General features: G+C 38.6%; 1 long non-coding RNA gene across 1 annotated transcript in view; it reads right to left on the minus strand.

The window, feature by feature from the left end:
- The window catches only part of LOC145514581 (uncharacterized), a 216,427-nt gene extending 192,602 nt beyond the window's left edge, over positions 1 to 23,825 (minus strand). Inside the window, exons 1-2 of the long non-coding RNA XR_014060251.1 lie at positions 23,716 to 23,825; positions 22,115 to 22,206 (exon numbers count right to left, since the gene is read on the minus strand). This is a non-coding gene — a long non-coding RNA (uncharacterized LOC145514581). The remainder of the gene's footprint in view (positions 1 to 22,114; positions 22,207 to 23,715) is intronic.
- Between the last annotated feature and the right edge of the window lie 28 nt (positions 23,826 to 23,853).

The following is a 23,853-nucleotide window of genomic DNA, read 5'->3' on the forward strand; positions in this document are numbered from 1 at the left end:
ACATATGTGAAACCAACCTAACCCATCCTATAGCCTGAAGCAGAGCCAACCCACAGATTCATGAGCAAGAAATAGCACTTATGGTTGTAAACCACTGACATCTTTGGGTTGCTTGTTATGCATTATTACTGCAGCAAAAATTGACCAACACACTTTCATTTCTCAATTCACAACTGTTTACCTTCTAAATATACCATGAAGTTGCTATTACTAGACAACATCATGTGCTGTTGGTTTGAAACAATGAAAGAAATAAGCTGAAATAGAAAGCATCAACAATCTAAATGCCAACAGGGACAACTTTTAGTCTCTATTTTTATTTTACTTGCCTTTGGAGGCCATCTGGTATAGTCATTAAGACTCTAAGATCTAATCACTTATATGTGGAATCTAAAAAGTGATACAAATGAACTTATTTACAAACAAAAACAGACTCAGACACAGAAAACAAATCTTTGTTATCCAAGGGGAAATGAGTGGGGAGGGATAAATTAGGAGTTTGAGATTAGCAGATACCAACTATTATATATAAAATAAACAATGAAGTCCTACTGTATAGCACAGTTAACTACATTCAATATTTTATAATAAACTATAATGGAAAAGAATATGAAAAATAATATATAACTGAATCACAACTGAATCACTTTGCCACACAGCAGAAACTAACAAAACATTGTAAATCAACTATACTTCACTTTTTAAAATCCAAACAAAAGGGAAAAATATTAAAAGGAAAAAAAGATTGTAAGATTTAGACTCAGATTGTAGATTCAAATTCCTCTGGCTTTATCAATTACTAGCTTTGCAGCCTTGGGCAGATTAATTTCTCTGTATCTCTGTAAAGTGAGAATATAATAATATCTACCTAAGAGTTGTTGAGAAGATTAAATAAATGAATAAAAGAACTTGGACCCATGTTTGACACACAGTATGCTTTCAACCATGCTCATTATTAGTACCAGTTGTCTGACTACACTGAGTATTATTTGCTGGCTCATGTCCCTCTGTCACCTTCTACCCCACTCCAAAATCTCCACTACCCCCAAAACCTCAGGGATCTGTCTCAAGCCTTTTCTCATTTCATTCTGAAATTCTCCCAAGATGACCTTGTCCATTCCCATCACCTTTGCTGAAGTGAAGTGAAAGTTACTCAGTGGTGTCTGACTCTGCAAACCCATGGACTGTAGCCCATCAGGCTCTCTGTCCATGGAATTCTCCAGGCAAGAACACTGGAGTGGGTAGCTGTTCCCTTCCCCAGGGGACCTTCCCAACCCAGGGATTGAACCCAAGTCTCCCACATTACAGGCAGATTCTTTGCCATCTGAGCCACCAGGGAAGCCCATCACCTTTGCTATACCTACTCAAATCGATAACTTTTTTCTAGACCTCTTTCTGAACTCCAAATGCACACTTTCTACAGACCTCAAGACATCTTCAGGCTCTACCTCGTAGACTGCTGGTGAAATCCTACATCAGTTGGATATGACTATCAGAGTGACTATTACTCCTAGAGGAAAATGAGACAGAACGTCATACAAGTAAATATACTTAGGTCTCCTATAGCTTCATTAAAATAATGTCTTAGTGAAAATCCAAAGGCATGCTGAAGTCACAAGAGGTAGTAAAAATATTTATTGAGATCCTTTCTATATACATTCTTTTCCAAATATGTTGCACATATTAATTCATTTAACCTTCATATGAACTCTGTATTAGCACTATTTTTCACATGAACTTCCCTGAGAGCTCAGTTGGTAAAGAATTCATCTGCAATGTAGGAGTCCCCAGTTCGATTCCTGGGTTGAGAAGATCCGCTGGAGAAGGGATAGGGCACCCACTCCAGTATTCTTGGGCTTCCCTTATGGCTCAGCTGGTAAAGAATCTGCCTGCAGTGTGGGAGACCTGGGTTCAATCCCCGGGTTGGGAAGATCCCCTGGAGAAGGGAAAGGCTACCCCGTCCAGTATTCTGGCCTGGAGAATTCCATGGACTGTATAGTCCATGGGGTCGCAAAGAGTCGGACATGACTGAGATACTTTCACTTTCACTCACATGAACTCTGTATTAGCACTATTAGATGAATAAGGAAACCAAGGCACAAGAAGATTATAAAACTTGAAGAAGCTGGAAATGGTGGTATTTTAAACCAAGCAGGCAGTCAGCCTCTAGAGTCCACCATTTTAACCACTATATTTTACTTTCAAAAATAAGGTCTGAACAATTTTTCAGACACTAAAACAACCGCAACTATTATTATTTTTAATGATAGTAATGGCTAACACTTTGGAGGCCAGGTATTCTTTCAAGTAAAATGCTTTACACATTTTGTCTGATTCCTCAACAATGCTATGATGTAGGTCTTAGTACTGTGTCCACCCTGCATATGAGGAAACTAAGGCCCCAAGAAAGAGTAAGTAACTAGCCCAAAGTCACATAGTAGTAAGTAGCAGAGATAGGACCCAAACCCTGGCAGTCTCATATCAGCATCTATGATCTAAACCACTGTTGCCTCAGAAGATGAGCACTAAACTGCCTCCTGAGTAACTGCTGACATTCCCTCTCCTGTGCCACACATCAGTATGATAGATGCCACTGGAAGAAGGCCTCCCAGTTCCAGTTGCCACGAGGGCCCACCTTTGGGACACACATAGGCTCTCTCTCCAACTCTCTATGGAATTTCACGAGTCTTGTGTCTAATTCTGTTTGTGTGGCTCTGCTCCATCTTCTATACACTAAGCTCCCTCTGACCTGTGGTTATGGCTGTACCATAACTTTAGTTCATCTGACATTGGTTTGCCATGTGTTGACTCAGGCCTCCTCTCCAACATGTCCCTTTAGCTCAGCTCCCTAGAGTTAACTACAGTTTCTGTCTCTGAGTCAGATTCCAGAGACAGAAAACTGGATCAGTCACTGGCAGGTGACTTTGATAAGGTGTGCATCTCAATCAGCTGTGCTGGATGACAAGATGGACTCACACGGTGGGGGAATTAGAGATAATCAGCCTAGAAAAGAGAACACTTAAGCCGAAAAGTGACTTCAACTATGAACAAGCCATCACAGGAAGAAACTTTCTACCCTCTCCCCAGCTTTCCTTTAATGGTCAGAGTGGCAATCTCCACGACAATGATGTCTTGAAGGAAACACAATGAGGAAGGTCTAGAAAGAGACTTCTGCCTAGGGAAGGTGGTGACTTTAGGCAATCTCTAAGATTCCTATGTACCTGTGGAAAACTAAGGATTAATTGAAAATGTACCAAAAGCACCTTAGATAATATTTTAAATGTCCTCCAAAATACTACATTGTTGAGGCTTCTCCACCTAAACAGAAAGTCACACTGAGTTGAAGTATGCAACCCCACCCTTTAGTGACATCTGTCACCCTCTTGGCCATGAGGTCTCCTTAATGAAATAAAATTAAATTCCATCCATTAGAATTACACTTACATGACCAATTAATAGTGTCCAGAACTCCTTGACTATCTCATCTTTATAAGGGATCTCCAATCATCCATGACTGGATTCTAACTGCTAAAAGTTTATCTACTACCTACCCTGTAGAACCATGTGAGGTGCTGTACATGACCACATGTAGGATACAAAGCTAAGAGTTGGACACGACCGAGCTACTTCACTTTCACTTTTCCCTTTCATGCACTGGAGAAGGAAATGGCAACCCACTCCAGTGTTCTTGCCTGGAGAATCCCAGGGACGGCGGAGCCTGGTGGGCTGCCGTCTATGGGGTCGCACAGAGTCAGACAAGACTGAAGCGACTTAGCAGCAGCAGCCCCTAAGTTCCAGAGCCCACCATCCACAGAAGAAGGGGGAACACACTAACATTGTAACAAATGAGTGTGGTAGGGGAGGAGGACAGAGAGAAGTCTACTCCATGCAAGTATATGCACGGCTTTGGAAATCACTCTCAGTAGTAATATACTATGACCTGGACCTTATACAATGCACAGAGGTAGGTGTATAAGTATTCCGTCTGCACAGTGTGGGAAAAGGCACACAGATATTAGGTGCTAGAGAGGCAACATATGAGAGGGCATATGTGGAGAACAGCAGATAGTCTGGCATGGCTAGAAGATGAGAGTGTAGGGAGAAGGAAGATTAATTATCAGGAATAGTGGAATACACGTTTGAAAATGTAGGACCTTGACTTAAAGATAACTCCAAATAGATAAGGTATCTGTAATCATAATAATGAACTTCAAATCAAGTCTACTAAACATTCAAGTTAAAAAGTACTAATGAGAAATGATGTATCCAATATTTGATTTTAACACCAGACTCCTAAAATCAATAAGGGAGATCCTTAAAAGATCATATCCCTGCCTTCAAGAAACACCATATATAACCCTCAAGAGAAGGCTGTAACTGGGACATCCAAGGCAATAGGCTGAACAGGAGCAATGCCCGTGCTTGCCAAAATTCCCTCTCAAACAACCGGTCCCACATGTGACCTGACCCCAAATAAAGATCTCTTTCTACACTCCCTTGTACAAGTAACTATAAAAATGTTGTGCCCATCAACCAGCACGTTTAATTCAGCAGCAGTACTTAAATCTGCCTCTCATTTTCCTACCACTTGCCTAAAATTCCAGAGGACGGGGTTACTGTTAAACAGCAGCAAGCATTATTTTCACAGCAGTGCACATTAATAATAATTCAGTGCAGTGTCATGGAAGCCTATGGGCTCTTAGCTGAATTTATTGGAAAAATAAAGTTTGTTGTTGCTGTTGTTGTTGTTTTTCCCCCAAAGATTTTTACTTAAGTCAGCATGGAACTCTTGTAAAGATAACTACCAATAAGTCACAACTACCCAAGGAGCAGTCTTGTTATTTTTTTAATTCACTGCTCACCATGACGACATAATAAACACACCTTTAGAGGCCCATGCATGCCCAACTACTAAAAATGTCAAAGTTCCTCCTTCATGGTCCTCCCAGGCATAAACTTCAACTGATTTTTTTTGATTCTCTGAAATTCTAGATAAACACCAACTTTCAACTGCAAAATACTACAAATAATCCTCTGATAAATTAGCAACACAAGCCTTATTTCATAATCCACTAATAATTACTAAGCTCCTTTCCTATTTAAAAAAAAATAGCAAACTATAAAGTCAATATGGTTTTGACATCTGTTTTTTCAATTGTTGTTTAGAGTTCTCTTAGATGTTCCTATATCCTTTCACAAATGACTAATAGGAAAGATACAAGACTAATAGGAAACACAACTTTATGTAACTTCGTTGACGGTTGGTTTCAGTTAACAGCTGGTCTTTAAAATACCCAACATAAAAGCATACATTTTAGGGAAAAAAATTGACCCCAAAACTGCTTCATAAAATAAAGTATTTCATTTTTCAAAGCTTTAAGATTATTTGAGAGGCTTTAGTACTAAAAAGTCCCTAGAGTTGGATTTTTAAGAAAGTTAAAAGTTTCCACCTTTAAATATCAGAGACGAGAGATTTTACAATACAATAAGTGTCAGAAGTAAAATATAATTCCCTTCAAAGCCATATAAAAAAAAATAAGCGTCTGTAAAAAGTTTTCCCTTCCAACATTGAAGTGTGGACCAAAAATCACAGCAAACAATTATGACAGTCTTTCTGCAACCGTTGCCCAGACATCCAAATCAGCCAAAGCTTCAAACTTCCATATGCTCAGGCTGGTAACAGTGCTTTCTCTGCTACCCAACAGCTGCTCCTTTTTGGTTAAGGAAATACTAGAAGAAGCACACTATGAAGCATAGTATTCAATTTTCCACCATCCTCTGGACAGATGCAGCCCTTTCCCAAGTACACAGAATATAGCATAAAGTACATAAAAGATACGACTTCTTTATTCAAATGACTGTGCTTTTTTTCCCTTCTCTCTCCCATATCTTCTAATACCAACGAATTTGTTTTGGGAGTGGAGAGTAAGGGGCAGATAACTTTGAGAAAATGTTAGACGGTTTCAAAAAGAATGTCTAACAATCAGTATCTTCCAGAAAATTAAAAAAAAAAAAAAAAAAAAAAAAAAACCTTTCACTAGAACCTTCTTGCTGGGCTCATCTCTCTCTATGAAGCCTGCCAGGCCCTCACATATCAGGGGTGGTTTGCTTTCTCTCCAACAGGGATAATGGGTTTTTCAGCACTTCTGCCAAATTACTGACAAAAGGACCTATTTCTCCTTCCTCTGAAAAGAAACTGATAGTGACAGAAGCAAGCGAACAACTTTAACAACTAAATCATACATTGCAAAGAGCAGATGGATAAATGAAACTCCCACATAAGTCTATTCCAAATTCCTTCCCAGCTACAAGTTTTTAAGAGTGGCCAATGAGTCACAAAAGCACCTGGCTTGAATTTTTTTTCCTGAATTTTTTCCGTCTTCTGCCTTACTACTGTCTTTCAAACACACTATTTTTCATTAATACACCAATAAGAGCATAGTTGATTGTATAATAGGGAAAGGCCAGGAGATTTTATTTGAGTGTCCTTGTCTTTTTCTGAGACTAAATTAACTACATAACTTGCTCCATTAGGAATAGCATTCACAATTTAATATTTGTGTTCATTTTCCCAAAGGTATAAACACTACCACTGTCTCTGGTTCCATGTCATTGACCTTTTTCCCCATAATCTTTGTGCCCAGAACATTGTCATGCACAGGTGAGCGCTTAATAAATACTACTGAATGATGGATGTACTCAATTACAGAATATTCCAAAATGCTCCATTTTGTTCCATTTTGTAAGTCTCCCAAAGAGCAAAACTGTTGTAGCCTTTACGTCCACCTTAGCTCAAAGTCTTGACATATTCACTTCAAAAACCCACAAATGTTACAATCAATGCTCAGAGACAACTTAACCTATGGCTGATTCATATTGATGTTTGGCAGAAACCAACACAATTCTGTAAAGCAATTATCCTTCAATTAAAAAATAAATAACTTTTTTAAAGTGTATCACACCTACCTGCCTAGAACACAAAATACAAAATCAAAATCAAACACAAAGAAAATTGAATAAAAAATGTGTACTGGAACTGATTTTGTTTTTCAGTATCAAAATTCAGATGAGGCATTCTTTAATACAATAAGAAATGTCCAGTTCCCAAAATCCAAATTTTATACGCTCTTTACTGAACAAATAAAACCCACATTATTTAATGTTTCCATCTACTCCCTTCTGAAACCAAAGAAAGTGTGCACACACATACACACACGAAGCACTGTTCAAGGTAAACTAGGAATTAATACTACAAATATGTTGGGAGCTAACTATTGTGTGTTGAAGGTAAACACATAGCACCTTTCACAGCCAGGTGTTCCAGGTGTGTCATCAATGTTTTCATGTTAACAATTTATCATTAGGTGTGGATGAAGTGGTGCCAAGTTGCCACTAGAGAAGCCTGGCGTGCCCAAGTTTAGAGAGCAGGGAACAGAGAATGTGTCTTGGTTATAGAACAAAAGAATTTGTTTTATCACTAGCCTTTACCGCTGGAGAAAATGGCTCCTGGTGTGCTGAACTCCATGATAAATGTGCCCCCTCTAGTTCTTTATTGCCTCTGTAAATCACAGGACTGACAGCAGTTAATAAGAAAAGCTTTTGAGTGGTTTTGAAGTTTTGCTTTGTACAAATAAAGTCTCATATTAAAGATTTTTCTAGTCCTCAAGGTGCAGAAAAAGCAGCATGCGTGGAACTTCCATACTTTTAACTGTTTGTCTCCTTTTTTAAACTTTCCAAAAAAAAAAAAAATGAAAATCTTTCTTTTCAGACATGCGCCTTGGAAAAATAAAAGCAGTTCATAATTTAAATGGCTTTATATACTCACAGAGTTGCTGGTACTATTGAAATTACAACCTCTTCTAGTTTTCATAAGCATGGATATTCAGATAAATACCAGAAAAGATATGTGGTGGAAAGAAGGTTGTTACAGTAGATTTATTATTACATTTCTGACCATAATCGTCTGTTTTACCTCTTTTAGCCAAGGCAAAGTTTGGTGTGTTGTCGAGAAAGAGAATGCTGAATTTCACTGAATCGATCAGCTGCCAGTTCAATCATAGGTCCTGGGATCCTGAAATTCTGAAATCGTGTTTCAGAACATAATTGACGTTAAAAGGAATAGCAACTTCACTGAGTAGGCTTTTTCTCCAAGGAGCTTAAAATACTTTGCCACACAGCCTTACAAAGTCCTCAAGAGCAGGCTTTATTACTTATACTTTCTTGCAGAGGAAGCTGAGGCACAAAAAATGAGAAATGTCTTTTCCTGATTATCACTAAGTTCTCCACAGAGCCAAAAAAAGGACTAACTAGACTCGGTATTCTTATCATAAGACCTCATTTATTTTACAGCACACAAAATAAGATTTTTGAATGCATTTCCCTCTGACAATATCTCCACAGCAGAGTAAAGAAGGGACAGCTATCCATTCAAATTGGCTGAATACAGAAACTGGCCAGTTTACAATGTGGGGTTCAACTTCTCTTTGCTGCAAGCAACAGGGCAAATGAAAAGCAGATCTTCGAATTACGTATTTGTGGCAGTTTGCAGCTTGGTGGGCTACAAAAGTTAAAGGAGCTAAACAATAGCTAATTTCAATGTAGGTTTCTAGAACATACAGATTAAGTACACATTTCGCAGCAGTGTATATCCAGGACCTGGCTTTACCATTAGGATTTCAGTAAATGACACTTTACTAAAACAAAATAGAACTAATGTTCTAGGGATTTTGTTTCTTTTCTATGGTTTGCTCTATACGAGTCTAACTCTGGGCAATTCTTTCCAAAGTAGATTTTCTTAACCCACTGTCCCAAGTGAATAAGAATAAACAAGGTTCCAAACTCTTCTAGGGCTCTCTGTTGAGATTTCCAATCTGCACAAGTCAACCTGGAGTCATCTGCAGCAGTCAGCACAGCAGCTTGGAGAGCTGTCTTGGTTATCAGTTCTCATATTCAGTTTAGTTCAGTTCAGTTGCTCAGTCATGTCCGACTCTTTGTGACCCCAAGGACTGCAGCACGCCAGGCTTCCCTGTCCATCACCAACTCCCGGAGCTCACTCAAACTCATGTCCACTGAGTCAGTGATGCCATCTAACCATTTCATCCTCTGTCATCCCCAGACTACCGGAGGCAAAAGAAAGATGTGTGGTTACCTAGCAGAGATTATTCTGTGAGGCTCAAAACTCCACATGTGCTATGAACTCCAAGGAAGCACTGGAGCATTTCTAGATTATCAGGATAAATTTCTTTGAATCTCTGATTGAGTTGATCAGAAACATAGCCCACATCTCTGGAGATAAAGGAGTCATGTCAAGGAACTAAGGTTGTTCAAATATCACATAGTCAAGTGAAAGTATCCAAGCTAGAGTACAAGATAAATCTAAATTCCTGTAGATTTATAGCATACCTGACATTTAAGAAACTGATAAGGTAGAACGGGCACTAGAATCCAAGAGTATTAACCAGATTTCCCAGGATCTAGAACAATATGGCCCATGCAAGGCTATTTCAGAAGGCAACAGACCATAGTCCAAAGGACCTGAGACTCCTGTGTTGCATCAGAGTTGGGTTCAAATTTAAGCTTAGCCACTTTCTAGTTTCGTGACCTTGCAAATAACCTAATGAGTTGGAGTTTCTCAAATCTATCTCCTAGGATTGGTTTATGATTAGGTTTATAAAGCACTTGCAGAGTGCCCCTAGAGAGAAGGTACCCAGTAAAACACAAATCAACTTATTCAACAGATAAGTGCCAGGAAGAGCTCTTTACATATGTTATTTCATTTAATCCCCACAGCAATTGCATGATTGGCCCCTATGTAAAAGAGGCAGTCAGGGGGTCATTTAAAAAGAGATCCCAACTCAAGAGGGTCAGCCCCAGTAGAAAGAGGCTAGAGATGGACCTTGGAATGCAGAGGAGGGGCATGTGAGCTGCTGTCCTACATTCCTGGAGGGGGCACCCGGGGGAGTGTGCCTCCAGAGTTAGATCATCTGCCACGCCCAGAAAACACCACCTGTTACAAGACTGCCAAGGGAGACGTTCCTGCGCTTGCCAGACTCCCTCACTTCTCTCAGCCCTGCCCGGGGTTTGGGATAAGTGGGGAGGAGAAGCTCCAAAAGGAAAATGGAGAAGTCACCCCATCCCCACTTCCTACTGTGGGATTCTCAAACTAACCCATCACCAAGCTGGGCAAGAAGAGTGGTTTGGACTGTAATAAAGTTCAGAATGTTACACTGGACTGGTCATTTTTATTACTAAAAGTAGACTGTTATAATGACTAGAGGTAATCAGAATGTATCTTCTTAAATCTAAGAGTAGCTGGAAAACCTAAGCGGTGTGTCTGAGATATCATCAGGTGTAGGTGAAGAACTGGCCTATAGGGTGGGTCAGAGAGGGAAGGAAAGAATCCTACAGAGGTCTACTTTTCAACATACCACTGACTTTAATATAAAACATATTCACCTATAAGTCCTATGAAACTAGAAAATGAAACCAAAGGAATAAGAGCGTGGACATCAGCCAAATTATAAAAATACCTAATAATTCTGAAAATACTTGCTGCTAAATTTAAAGATGAGTATTCCATGCTGTCACGGATGTTTATATGCATGAAAATTTTGAATGAGTCTCCACATCCAAGTATGTGGCTCTACCATATGGCACTGAGGTTAGTCATTCAATCTGGACATACTGAGCAAGAAAAGAAAGGTCTGGAAAGCTCAAAGTGAAGCAGATATCATAATTTGAATAAATCAGACTATGCTCTATTTCAAATTTGACAGTCATTTAGGTTATCCAAGACTCCCCCTTTCTTTCCACACACAACACACACAAAATAGCTTTCCATGTAATTTGAACTCAGTAGGCAAATATCAACCCATTTCTTCACTTCATCTTGCATGGACCTAACCAAAGATAAGAATAAGGGGGACGTGGGCCTTCAGGTTTTTGTGTGCTTTGCAACTAGGTGTACTTTGAATATTAAATAATTTGAAGTGTTGCTAGGGCAGAAGAAAGCAGCTGGACAGGAATACACCAGGGCTTCGGAAATATTGGTAATATTCTACCACCTCAGCTGGAAAGTGAATACATTTTATTTATTTCACTTTTCTTTATACATCACATTTATTTGTATATATATATATATATATACATATATATATATATAATGGTGTATGAAACAGTTCAAATCTTTCAAAAGCTTTTGTACTACGGAGACAGTGAAAAGATCAGAGGGAAAGAGGGATAATTAGGCGGGGCACAGAGGATTTTTAGGGTAGTGAAACTACTCTTTGTGATACTACAATGGTGGATACATGGCATTATACATTTGTCAAAACCCATAGATGTACAACACCAAGAGTGAACACTAATATAAACTAAGGAGTTTGAGTCATAGCTACATGTCAATACAGGTTCATAAACTGTAACAAATGTAGCACTCTGATGCAGGATGTTGGTTGTAGGGGAGACTGAGTATCTGTGGGGTCAGGGGGCATATAGGAACTCTCCATACTCACTGCTCAATTTTGCTGTGAAACTAAAACTGATCTAAAAACTGAAACCTATTTTTTTAAAACAGCTTTTGTATTGCTAGTCCCCCTACCTCTGAATGCTGATCTGTGTTAAAAATCTATTTTAAGTGACACCTTCATAAGGCCCTTCCTGACATCTCCTCTTGCCACAGAGGAACCTATTACTCTGCTCTATGATCCCACAGCTCCTGAACCTTTATTCCATTCTTTCCATGGGACGTGCACGGTATGAGTTCATCTACCACCCTTCCTTCACTGAGTGAAAGAAGGGCATCATCTTGGTGCTCTTTATATTTCAAACACTTATAGGAGTGTCTTACATACAACAATCCTCAGTATACCTTAAATTACTTCATAACATAGTCATATAGTATATAAATTAATATAGAATAATCTATAATGTTACAATCTAATCTGATTTTTAGCCTCAAAGAAATTAATTCTACAAAGATGGTTCCAACGTGCCTGCTATATTTGAAACGACACCTATCAGCATTTTAACTAGTTTTCTTCCTTGCTGGTGAATAACCGCCACGCTATAGATACAAGCTCATTTGAAGGAATGCAAAGAGCTCTCCCTAAGATCATTTAATAGACCTATGCATAATTATCAATTCCCCCTTGAAGCTAACATTTGTTAAAAGAAAAGGGAAGATTCTATTAATGATCAAAACACTTGACTTTATGGACCTATTCCATTTAATGGTGAAAACTCAGTTCTCTGTTCCTGGGTTACTGCCAGGTGGTCTTTTACCGAGAATCATTCTAAATTTCTAATCGCAGTTCAACAACCATCTGCCAAATCATACACAGGTATTGATATTTGCCACTCTACGGCTAAATTACATCAAATGTCAATGCAATCAACTCATTAGCAGGCTTGTATCAAGCTTCAGTGGTCACTACCCACTTCTGCACCTCTTTGATTAAGCAGTGTATGGACTGGTGTCCCTGCCTATCTACCAGCTGATCAGCTCAGTAATACTGCTAACAGAAAATCAAATGAGCAGAAAAAGAAAGTGTTAAAAAAAAAAAAAAAAGCTCTATGAGCCCTCTGATTCCTTTTTATGCAGAATATCAATATATTATAATCTAGCAAGTAAAGCAAATGAAATTTAAAAATTGCTTAGAGAATCATTTTTTACCGAAAGCTACAAAAGGTCATTAAAAAGCACTATAATTGCCCCTGTATTATACTTTGCTATAGTTCTTCCATCTTTCTTGATACCTGAGATTTTAAATCTGTCTTGCTGATGTAAAAACCATAAGCAAACCCGAAGTGTGACTGTCACATGCAGAAGCTGAATGTTAGAGGTCAATGCAGCTTACTGGTATGCTGGCCCACTGCTCCAAATTTTATATCTCTTCTGTCCCTCAGTTATTGCCTGACATGATTTAACAACTGTAATTCCTTATTTAACGATGTCAAAGGTTTTTAGGAAATTGACTGTATTTCACCAACGATATATTTCTTCTTGATTACAGAGTGGTTAAAATGATTTTAAACCAAGACAGCAAAATAAAGCAGTAATAAAATCAATAAAAGGTGCTTAAAACATTCCTTCTATTAGGTAATGGCATTTAAAATATCCATAGCTTGTAATGGCACTTAGGATATGCCCAAAAATCAATGAGCTAAATTACTTATTGAACTAGTTAATTTGAACATTGAGTTTTTTATGTATATTGATAAAACGGGCTACAGAATACCCCTGGCAAGTAGCAGCAGCACGTTCATGGTCAGATGTCTCCCTCTGCTGGAAAAACAAATTAAATTTCCTCCAGTTACAGAACAAAAAGATAAAATATTAAAATTTGTAACCTCAAAAAGTCCACCACGGGACTCTGAATCTTAAAAGGCTCCAGGAATTCATGAGGACAATACAAAATCATTAAGGGTTAAAAAAACACATGCACCTTTTTAAAACTTTGTCATTAACCTGGAATATGGTACTTTAGAGAGTCAAGATGAAACAGCAGATGAGAATCAAAATTTAATTATTTCAAAACCCCCTTCTTAATTTTCTAACCATTATCCCAGGGTTTCTGGTATTTAAGAATAAGATTCTAAAAGCCTTGAATCCTTTCTCTTTGATGTTGGAAGGAAAAGGGTTTGAATTTTAAAAGAAAAAGTATAAATCTGTGCTCAAGGAAAAGTCCACATTCTTAGTAGTTTAATTTGATCAAAATCAAGTTTGAAGTATCTTTGCAAATGAAGGATTTTGAGAACTCAAAGTAAGAATCCACTAAACAGCTTCACATTCCTCTCTCTGCGTGGGGTGGTATGAGAGTTTCCAATACTATTATTACCATTATTTTTTTTTCAAACATCTACTATTTAAAATGCTAAGTACTTTATTGAAAAGACTCTTCACTGCTTTTCAATTTCTCCCCCTGCCAGTTCAGCCCTAAGCAGGTGTTAGACTTCTGAAGAGCTTGCCTCAGGACTTTTAACTCGAACTACAAAGGGGAGCTTCCGAAATTATGATAAAAGGTGTTAAGAGAGAAATGAAGGTGAAGAGGTTATCTGACGCTAACCTAAAATTGTACATAGTACCTTTTGAAAAATTACAGCTACCCAGAATATACCATTTGGTTTTGAATGGTTTCATCAATAATAGTCCATGAATTTTTTTTCACTCATATTTCAACATACTTCATTTATATTCAAAACAACGGGTATATTTAAAATGACATGGCAATGATGGGAAATTTTTAATCAAAGAGCTTTGCTCATTCCAAAACTTTGGTTTTGTTTTGGTTTTGCATACAGGGAGACTAAAATAGAAAATTATAGAGAATACTGTTATTTTTTTGCATGCTGAAAGATCACTGACTAAACAGGAAACTACAGAGAATACTGTTACTTTTTTGCATGCTGAAAGATCACTGACCAACATTATGGATGTACTGTGTAACACACTACCCAAGCTACACAATACAGTTAGCAAGTGTATGACTCTGGTGCAGACACTAATAAGATGACTAAGCTATGGTCCTGGCTTCCACATACACACTAAGACTAAAGAGATGCATGTCAAATGAATCATTACTACTGAGCATGATGAGCAATACAACAGAAATATGTACCAAGTGCTGTGGGGACTTCAAGGAAAGGAACCAACACTGCTGGGGAAGGTAAAGAAAACTAACCAGAAGAGATGGTCTACTGAGTGTGGTCCTTGAGAGATACCTAGAAATTCTGGTGTTTAAGAGGTCAAGGGCAATTCAGAAAACAGAAACAGAATGATGAGCACAGGGAACAGTACATTTCTTTGGAAACAGATTAAACGGTTGGAACTTCATGCTGGTTTCACAGAAGAGAGAGCAATAGGGGATGAGGCTCTGAGGGGATGGTTGAGGCAAAGTTAGGAAGAGTCTTGGACACCTTCCTATAGTTCAGATTTTATCTGGTAGGCACTGGAAAGGTTCTGAAGGATTTTAAGGAAGTTATATCAGCACTTTGCATTGGGAGAAAAAAACAATGTCAGCAATTTGAAAGATGGCTTGAAGGTCCTGGCTGGAGGATGGAAGAGGTACCTGAAGGAACAAACTGCAGAAATTTGGAAAACTTGAGAGAATGTCAATAATAATGAAGTACTACCACAAACCCAGGTTAATGCCTACTTCTGACTTTCAGGTCTACAAGAAGAATCTTTCATGTTATATGAACAATGCACTGACTTTTGCCCTTTCTTGTTCTTGCTGAAAGCAAAAAAAAGACAAACACTGCTCTATTCTTAAAACACAAAGTACAGCAACTTCAAATTGATTCAACTCACCATAAATTTCTCAATAGCTTTTCTACTTGCATTAAAACTTCAATTTCAACTGAAGTATGTGTGCATGTGCCCAAAACTGAAAGGTAAATACCAAAATTAGTTGCTCCATTTGAGATTAGGATTATGGCTGCTTTTTTTTCCTTCCAATAGCTGTTATTTAATATTTTTGCCCCAGTTTTTCTAATTTTAAAAAATGCTTCTTTGATTTACTATCTTGAAGAAAATAAAGGAAAATATATCTGTCCTTAAAATAATGAAGGGCTTCCCTTGTGGCTTAGCTGGTAAAGAATCCACCTGCAACACAGGAGACCGAGGTTCAATCCCTGGGCTGGGAAGATCCCCTGGGGAAGGGAAAGGCTACCCACTCCAGTATTCTGGCCTGGTTAATTCCATGGACTGTATAGTCCACAGGGTTGCAAAGAGTAGGACACGACTGAGCGACTTTCACTTTAAAAGGATCTGTCCTCAAACCTTATATACTTGTTTCCACACTACATTCATAAATCTGCATCTAAAAATTTGGTAAAGGGACTTCCCTGGTGGTCCAGTGCTTAAGAATCTGCCTCGAAACACAGGGAACATGGGTTCAGTTCCTGGAACTAAGATCCCACATGCTGCAGAGCAACTAAGCCTGTGTCCTGCAATTACTGAGCCCACACGCCACAACTAGAGAGTCCATGTGCCACAACAAAGATCCTATGTGTCGCAACTGAGACCTGACACAGCCAAATAAATAAAAATTAAAAATCCGGTTAAAAAAAAAAGTTTAATTTTACACGGTTATCTAGAGTGCCTCTGTATAGCACAGGGAAAGCTGCTCAGTATTCTGGTTAACCTAAATAGGGAAAGAATTTGAAAAAGATAGACACAAGTATATACACACATATATATAACTGAATGTCTTTGCTGTACACCTGAAACTAATACAACATTGCTAATCGACTATGCTCCAATATATAATAATAAAAAGAGTAGCTCTGAAAAGAATAGGAACAAAAGACAAAAATGGCATTCAAGATATTTTAAAATATTACATAGATGAAACTAGTTGCTTGCTTATATTTATTAATGAATACTAAAAAAAAAAAGAAAAAAGCTGAATACATGTGTAATCAAAGAAAAGGTAAACTTAAAATAAAGGTCTTTGAGGCTCAAACCAAAGTAGCTCCCAAGGCTGAATCTGGCCTCCTGGGTTTTCTTTTATAATCAACTGTTATAAGTGTTCCTGTACCAATCTTAAAGTGTCCTGTTTTAATCGCAGCAGCCACTAACACTGATCCTGAAAGAAAATTAACTCTTCAGATGGGAGATTTCCTACAGTCTGCAGTCTCTCTGGGCTTCATCCAAGACAGATGAACTATGCTCCACTGTGGCCTCCTTACAGGCTTTCAAAGCACAATGGAAAATGGTTTTCTAACATATTTGTACCATACAAGGGTTCCTGTGGAGAGTTCCATTTCTGGATATAAACTAGAAATTGCTGTAATTTTTTTGGTCCTTTTTAATTTGCAGTTACATGAAATATGACAACAACAAGAGAAATAACAATCATGCAGGTGTCCATGGCTAACATACAGGGCCATCACTTGTGTAAAGCATAAAACAAGGAAAACCTCTTTAAACGAATCCAGTCTTTCTGCAACAATTAGCCTTTTGAAAAATCAAAATGATCACCTAGACATTTACAAAAAGGAATTTTTTAAACACTCTTCCATAAACTAAATATACCTGAGGCTAAAGAAGGATAAAGAAACACTCAACAAGGACATTCCTCACAGTCAAGTGTTAAGACTATGCTCCCAGTACAGGGGGCATGGGTTCGATCCCTGGCCAGAGAACTAAGATCCCACATGAGGCACAGCCAAAAAAAAAAAAAAGAAAGAAACACTCAGCAAATGCAAAAGATCAATTTCAATTCTTTTACTGCTGGATTACTTAAAATATAAACATCAGCTAATAAAAAGAAAAAAAGCTCTTTTTTTTTTTTTTAAGCTGTGCCATGCAGCTTACAGGACCTTAGTTCCCCAACCAGGGGTTGAACCCAGGTCCTTGACAGTGAAAGCAGGAATCTTAGCCACTGGACCACCAAGGAATTTCCAAGAAAATATTCTTATAGTCTGCTATAATATATAATAATAATAATGATCCTACAATCTAATGACAACCATGTCTAACATCTGCTGAGTTCTTACTATGTTCCAAGAACCACACTAAGCTCTTTATATCACAGACTTGTTTTTGCTGGCTAAGCATTCATTCCCCTCTTCCAATTACAGCATCCCCTTTTTCCTTCCCCACTCAATGTGGTCATGGTGAGCTGACCAATCCATCATAGTTGTACCATCTCCAAACTGATTCTAAACTGGACATTTAGAGAACTATATTCCCTTGGGCACAGCAGTCAGTTCAGAAAGGCCCCCAGTGCCAGCAAAGCTAATCAAATTTCATAAACAAAGGTTTGGAGACCAAAGTCCCCCTTCCCTTAAAGATTTAAACCTGTGACTATCAGTAGCCATCAACATGTTTCCCCATCACTAGGAGGAAAACTGTCTGAATGCAACCAAAACACTGAAAGATGCTAAAAGGTAGAAAGAGAAACTGAGCCCCTGGAATAAGCAGTGCCCTTGAATGTGCTTGTTACATGAGATAATGAATTTCCCTTTGCTTCAGCTGATTAGGGTAGGGTACCATTACTAGCAATTAAGAATGGCCTAGCTAGAACACACACCTACAACTAACCCATGCAGTCACATGGGTCTACACCAACAGCCAGGGTCCCTTCGGCTACTCATGAACTCGCAGCTGGCTCCAACCTCTGCTGCTGGCCCTGTCTCTCATCACTGCGTGTGTGTCTACAGCAGGCCCTGCCCCCACACAGGCACCTGCAGCTGGCCCCTTCTGCCAAGCATGTGCATACCACCAGATTCTGACCACCACTGCTACCTGAACTGGAACCTAGGCACCAGACCTAAAGGCACCACTGAGTACCTCAACAGCCCTTGCAGCTACTGCAGACCCCTCACAGATCTCCCCAAAAATCATGCAAATATCGATGTGGTGGACCCCTACCTGAGCCAACAAGTCACACACCCTTGAACCCAGAGGTTCTACTCACACCCATACTTAGCACCCCACACCACTAGAGCCACAGCCATAGCACACTCCAGACTGCCTTCACTCACAAATGAAGGTGTTTATTTTTTTCTGAAGTCAGTCCAGAAAGTCTGGAAGAGGCGACTGCTTCTTCAAATGCAGAGGTATCTGTGCAAGGCTATAGGAAACACAAGGAATCGGAGAAACAGGACACCACCAAAGAAAATGGTGAACGTTCAGCACCCCTGCAGGATGTGCGAACCCCAGCACTGAATACAGCTTAGACTAAAGGTGGCATATCTTCTATCTTTTTCTTCCAAATCTAATAAGATGATAAATAGAGGCTGCAGAGTTCAAAGTATTGCTGCCACGCTCACAGGACTATTATTCCATGTTCTGGACATAACAAAAATAAGAACTCTTTCAAGATACTAAGGTCTCTGGGAGCTATCTCCCTAAATTGAAAGACAAAGGTGAATTACGAATGACAGATATGAACAAGATGGTGGCATAGGAATTTTTAGCACTCATCCTCTCCTGGAAACATCAATTGGAACAACCATCCACATGCAAAAAAAACTTCACAAGCACTAAGAATTTCAGGTAAGGGAATAAAGTACCTAATCCAATTTAAAATGGGCAAAGAACCTGATAGAGATTTTTTTTTTAAGACATACAAATGACCAACAGGTACATGAAAAGATGCTCAACACCACTAATCATCAGGGAAATACAAATCAAAACCATAATGAGATATTGCCTTATGCCTATTAGAATGGCTATTATCAAAAAAATAGGAGATAAGAACCATTAGTGAGGATATGGAGAAAAGGGAACCCTTGTGTACTCTTGGTGGGAATGTAAATTGATATACCCACTATGGAAAAGAGTATGAAAGTACCTAAAAAAAAAAAAAAAAAAAAAACAACCCTACAAATAGAACCACCATATGATCCAACAACCCCACTTTCAAAGGAAATGAAATTACTATCTCAAAGAGATGTCTGAACCCCCATGTTCATTGTAGCATTATTCACAATGGCCAAGACATGGATACAACCTAAGTGTCAATAAAGAAAATGTGGTGTATGTATACTCAGCCATAAAAAAGAAGGAAATCCTGCCATTTGTGACAAAATGGATGGATCTTGAGGGTATTAATACTAAGTGAAATGTCACATAGAAAGACAAATACTATGCATCTGTGTCTCTTATTCTGTCTCGCATATAGGGTTATCGTTACCATCTTTCAAATTCCATATATATGCATTAGTATACTGTATTGTTGTCTTTCTTTCTGGCTTACTTCACTCTTTTGGGCTCTGAGGGAGGAGGTGAGGGTGGGACATTCTGGGGGAATAGCATTGAAACGTGTATATTATCATATGTGAAACAGAACACCATTCCATGTTCGATGCATGAGACAAGGGCTCAGGGCCGGGGCAATGGGATGACCCAGAGGGATGGGATGGGGAGGGAGGTGGGTGGGGGGTCCAGGAAGGGGAACACATGTAAACCCATGGCTGATTCATGTCAATGTATGGCAAAAACTATTACAATATTGTAAAGTAATTAGCCCCCAACTAAAATAAATAAATTTATTAAAAAAAAAAATTTTTCAGTGAGAAAGACAAATACTATATGATCTCTTTTAAATGCAGAACTGAAAAAAATGGAATCCACAGAAATAGAGTAGAATAGTTAGTTGTTACCAGAGGCTGGCAGTGGGGAAAATGTGAGTTGTTGGTCAAAGGGTACAAACTTCCAATTATAAAATGGAGATCTAAGGTACAGTGTGGTGACTATAGTTAATGATACTATATTATTATATATTTGAACCATGAACCATGAACTTCCAGATGTTCAAGCTGGTTTTAGAAAAGGCACAGGAACCAGAGATCAAATTGCCAACATTTGCTGGATCATCGAAAAAGCAAGAGTTCCAGAAAAACATCTATTTCTGCTTTACTGACTATGCCAAAGCCTTTGACTGTGTGGATCACAAGAAACTATGGAAAATTCTGAAAGAGATGGGAATACCAGATCACCTGACCTGCCTCTTGAGAAATCTGTATGCAGGTCAGGAAGCAACAGTTAGAACTGGACATGGAACAACAGACTGGTTCCAAATAGGAAAAGGAGTACATCAAGGCTGTATATTGTCACCCTGCTTATTTAACTTATACGCAGAGTACATCATGAGAAACGCTGGGCTGGAGGAAGCACAAGCTAGAATCAAGATTGCCAGAAGAAATATCAATAACCTCAGATATGCAGATGACACCACCCTTATGGCAGAAAGTGAAGAAGAACTGAAGAGCCTCTTGATGAAAGTAAAAGAGGAGAGTGAAAAAATTGGCTTAAAGCTCAACGTTCAGAAAACTAAGATCATGGCATCTGGTGCCATTACTTCATGGGAAACAGATGGGGAAACAGTGGAAACAGTGGTGACTTTATTTTGGGGGGCTCCAAAATCACTGCAGATGGTGACTCTAGCCATGAAATTAAAAGACGCTTAGTCCTTGGAAGGAAAGTTATGACCAACCTAGACAGCATATTAAAAAGCAGAGACATTACTTTGTCAACAAAGGTCTGTCTAGTCAAGGCTATGGTTTTTCCAGTGGTCATGTATGGATGTGAGAGTTGGACGGTGAAGAAAGCTGAATGCCAAAGAATTGATGCTTTTGAACTGTGGTGTTGGAGAAGACTCTTGAGAGTCCCTTGGACTGCAAGGAGATCTAACCAGTCCATCCTAAGGGAGATTGGTCCTGGGTGTTCACTGGAAGGACTGATGTTAAAGCTGAAACTCCAGTATTTTAGCCACCCGATGCGAAGAGCTGACTCATTTGAAAAGACCCTGATGTTGGGAATGATTGAAGGCAGGAGGAGAAGGGGACAACAGAGGATGAGATGGTTAGATGCCATCACCGACTCAATGGACATGAGTTTGGGTAAACTCCGGGAGCTGGTGATGGACAGGGAGGCCTGGCATGCTGCGGTTCATGGGGTCACAAAGAGTCGGACACGGCTGAGCAACTGAACTGAACTGATTATATATTTGAAGTTGCTCTTAAATGCTCTTATCACAAAAAGAAAATGGTAATTATGTGAAATGATGCAAGTGTTAACTAACCTTATTGTGGTAATCATTTTGCAATACAAACATGTATCAAATCACCATATTGGACACCTTATACTTACACGTTACATATCAATTACATCTCAATAAACCTGGGAAACGAACTTAACACTAAAAAAGAAAGACATGGGGTAAGGGATTCAAAGGCACAAACTATTATTATAAAATAGGCTACAAAACTATACTATACAACACAGGGAATATAGCCAATATTTTATATTAACTATAAATGGAGTATAACCTTTATAAACTGTGAATCACTATATCATACACCTGTAACATATAATATGTCAACTATACGTCAATAAAGAATAAATTAAATAAATAAATAAAATTTTAAAAATTATTTCTTTAAAAAAAAGAATAAATCAGTTAAAGGAAAATAAAATGTACTACACTCATGCTCTCATCAGAGCCTCTTAAAGTCTAGAATTAAATGAACAAAAGAAAGTAGATTTCTTATGTCTTCTTCTACATTCCTCTGAATGAATTTAGCCCCTAGTGGCTACAAAATCAGTTATTATTTCAAGTCAGCTTCATTAACAAAGAAAAAAATAGGACATGAAAAATACCTTACTTATGGTTTCAAGCTGTCTTCTTTATATCCTTTAAATAATTTAGTCCAAAAACGTGCTTCTTTTAGACTTCAAGTCTTATGCCTTACCTGACACATAAGAAAAATTAACATCAACCTTTGATCTGAAAAAATTAGGGGAAAAAACCCTTCCAAGATCTTTTTGTAACAGTTACATGTCTACCCCGTGTTTAATAGCATCATATAAAAGATGAAACAAGAACATCTACTTTGAACAAGGCACTAAAAACCAGCAAGCAAGCTTTAACACATCACACAATGGGGCTGACTTAAATTTCCTTAATTTAAAATTTCTATTATTTAATATCTTAAGAAGTAGCAGCAATTACCTGACAGCCAAATCAAAACTATTAAAAGAAATGAGGAAAATCCAAAACAGTGTTCCCAAAAGTCGGATCAGTACATGAAAGGAAAGTGAGAGGCAGGGCTCAGAAAGAATATCAAAAGTTTGCAATCAATTATCCTCCAATTTTAAAAATTTAAAAATTGAAGGGAAAAAAAAGACTATCAAAAGCTTCCTGATTATACTGGAAGAAGGCTAAGGTTCAGAACAAGTCTCCTGATCATTCTTCAAGGTCAGATTCTCTGGTGTTACAGGGAAGGTGGAAGGTGCTTAAAAACTGGTTGTTATTATTCAGTCGCTATGTCGTGTCCGACTCCTTGCAACGCCATGAACTACACAGTCCATGGAATTCTCCAGGCCAGAATACTGGAGTGGGTAGCCGTTCCCTTCTCCAGGGGATCTTCTCAACCCCAGGGATGGAACCAAGGTCTCCCACATTGCAGGCGATTCTTTACCAACTGAGCCACCAGGGAAGCCCTAGAAATAGGACAAACAATAAATAATTCACGTTGCTGAAGTACTATTTTTGCTTACAGAAACAGCAACTCAAAGTTGACAGCAAACTAGACTGGTAAGGATTTTAAATTTGCCTCCTTCCGCAAATAAGCTCAAGCCTTCTTTTCCTACATTTCCTCTTTTAGTCTTTTTTCTCTTTTCCAGCTAAATATGAAAACGTATTCCCTTACTGCTTTCCAGTTTTTCCGTCAATCTTTTTATAAGTTTTCATTCTTATAGCTCTTGTTAAATGGTAAGTAATATAAAGACAGATGGGAAAATATAGCCAGGTTGACTATTTGCTAAGAGCCCACAGCAAAGATTAAGAGGAAATTCTCCGACAATAAAATAATAATAAGATAAATTACCAAAGCTATTTTAAGGGAATGCCCTAATGCTAGAGATTTAAAACTAGTTCTCTAAGAAGCGCCTTTTACGGACAAGGAAGGCGGGTGTGCTGCAGTCCATGGGGTCGCAAAGAGTCGCACACGACATAGCGACTGAATAATAACAACCTCTTAAGAAATTCTGGAGGATTTTGACTAGAATTGAAAGTGAACATTTTCTGAATGATGGAAACACTACTATTTACATTTTTTTCTCAGCATTTTCTCCAGTCTTCGGGTGGGGGAGGGGAGCTAAGAAGATTCTGAGGTGAAAAGTCACAGCGGTGACAGTACAGGGCAAATACCAGGAGGTCAACCTTTATCAGTCTCTAGTGAGCTGTTAGCTTTCTTGACCTGGGAAATTCTTAGCCTGTCACCCGAGCCAGGTCCCGCCTTCCCCAGCACTTGCCCTCCTCAAGGCTGGAGCAGGAGTGACACAACCAGCTCGACGCGCGCGGCACTCTGGGAGCGGAAGAAGGAATCGCGCGGCGG

Source organism: Giraffa tippelskirchi, chromosome 7 (genome assembly GCF_054371585.1).
Source record: "Giraffa tippelskirchi isolate mGirTip1 chromosome 7, T2T-mGirTip1v1.2.pri, whole genome shotgun sequence".
NCBI lineage: Eukaryota > Metazoa > Chordata > Mammalia > Artiodactyla > Giraffidae > Giraffa > Giraffa tippelskirchi.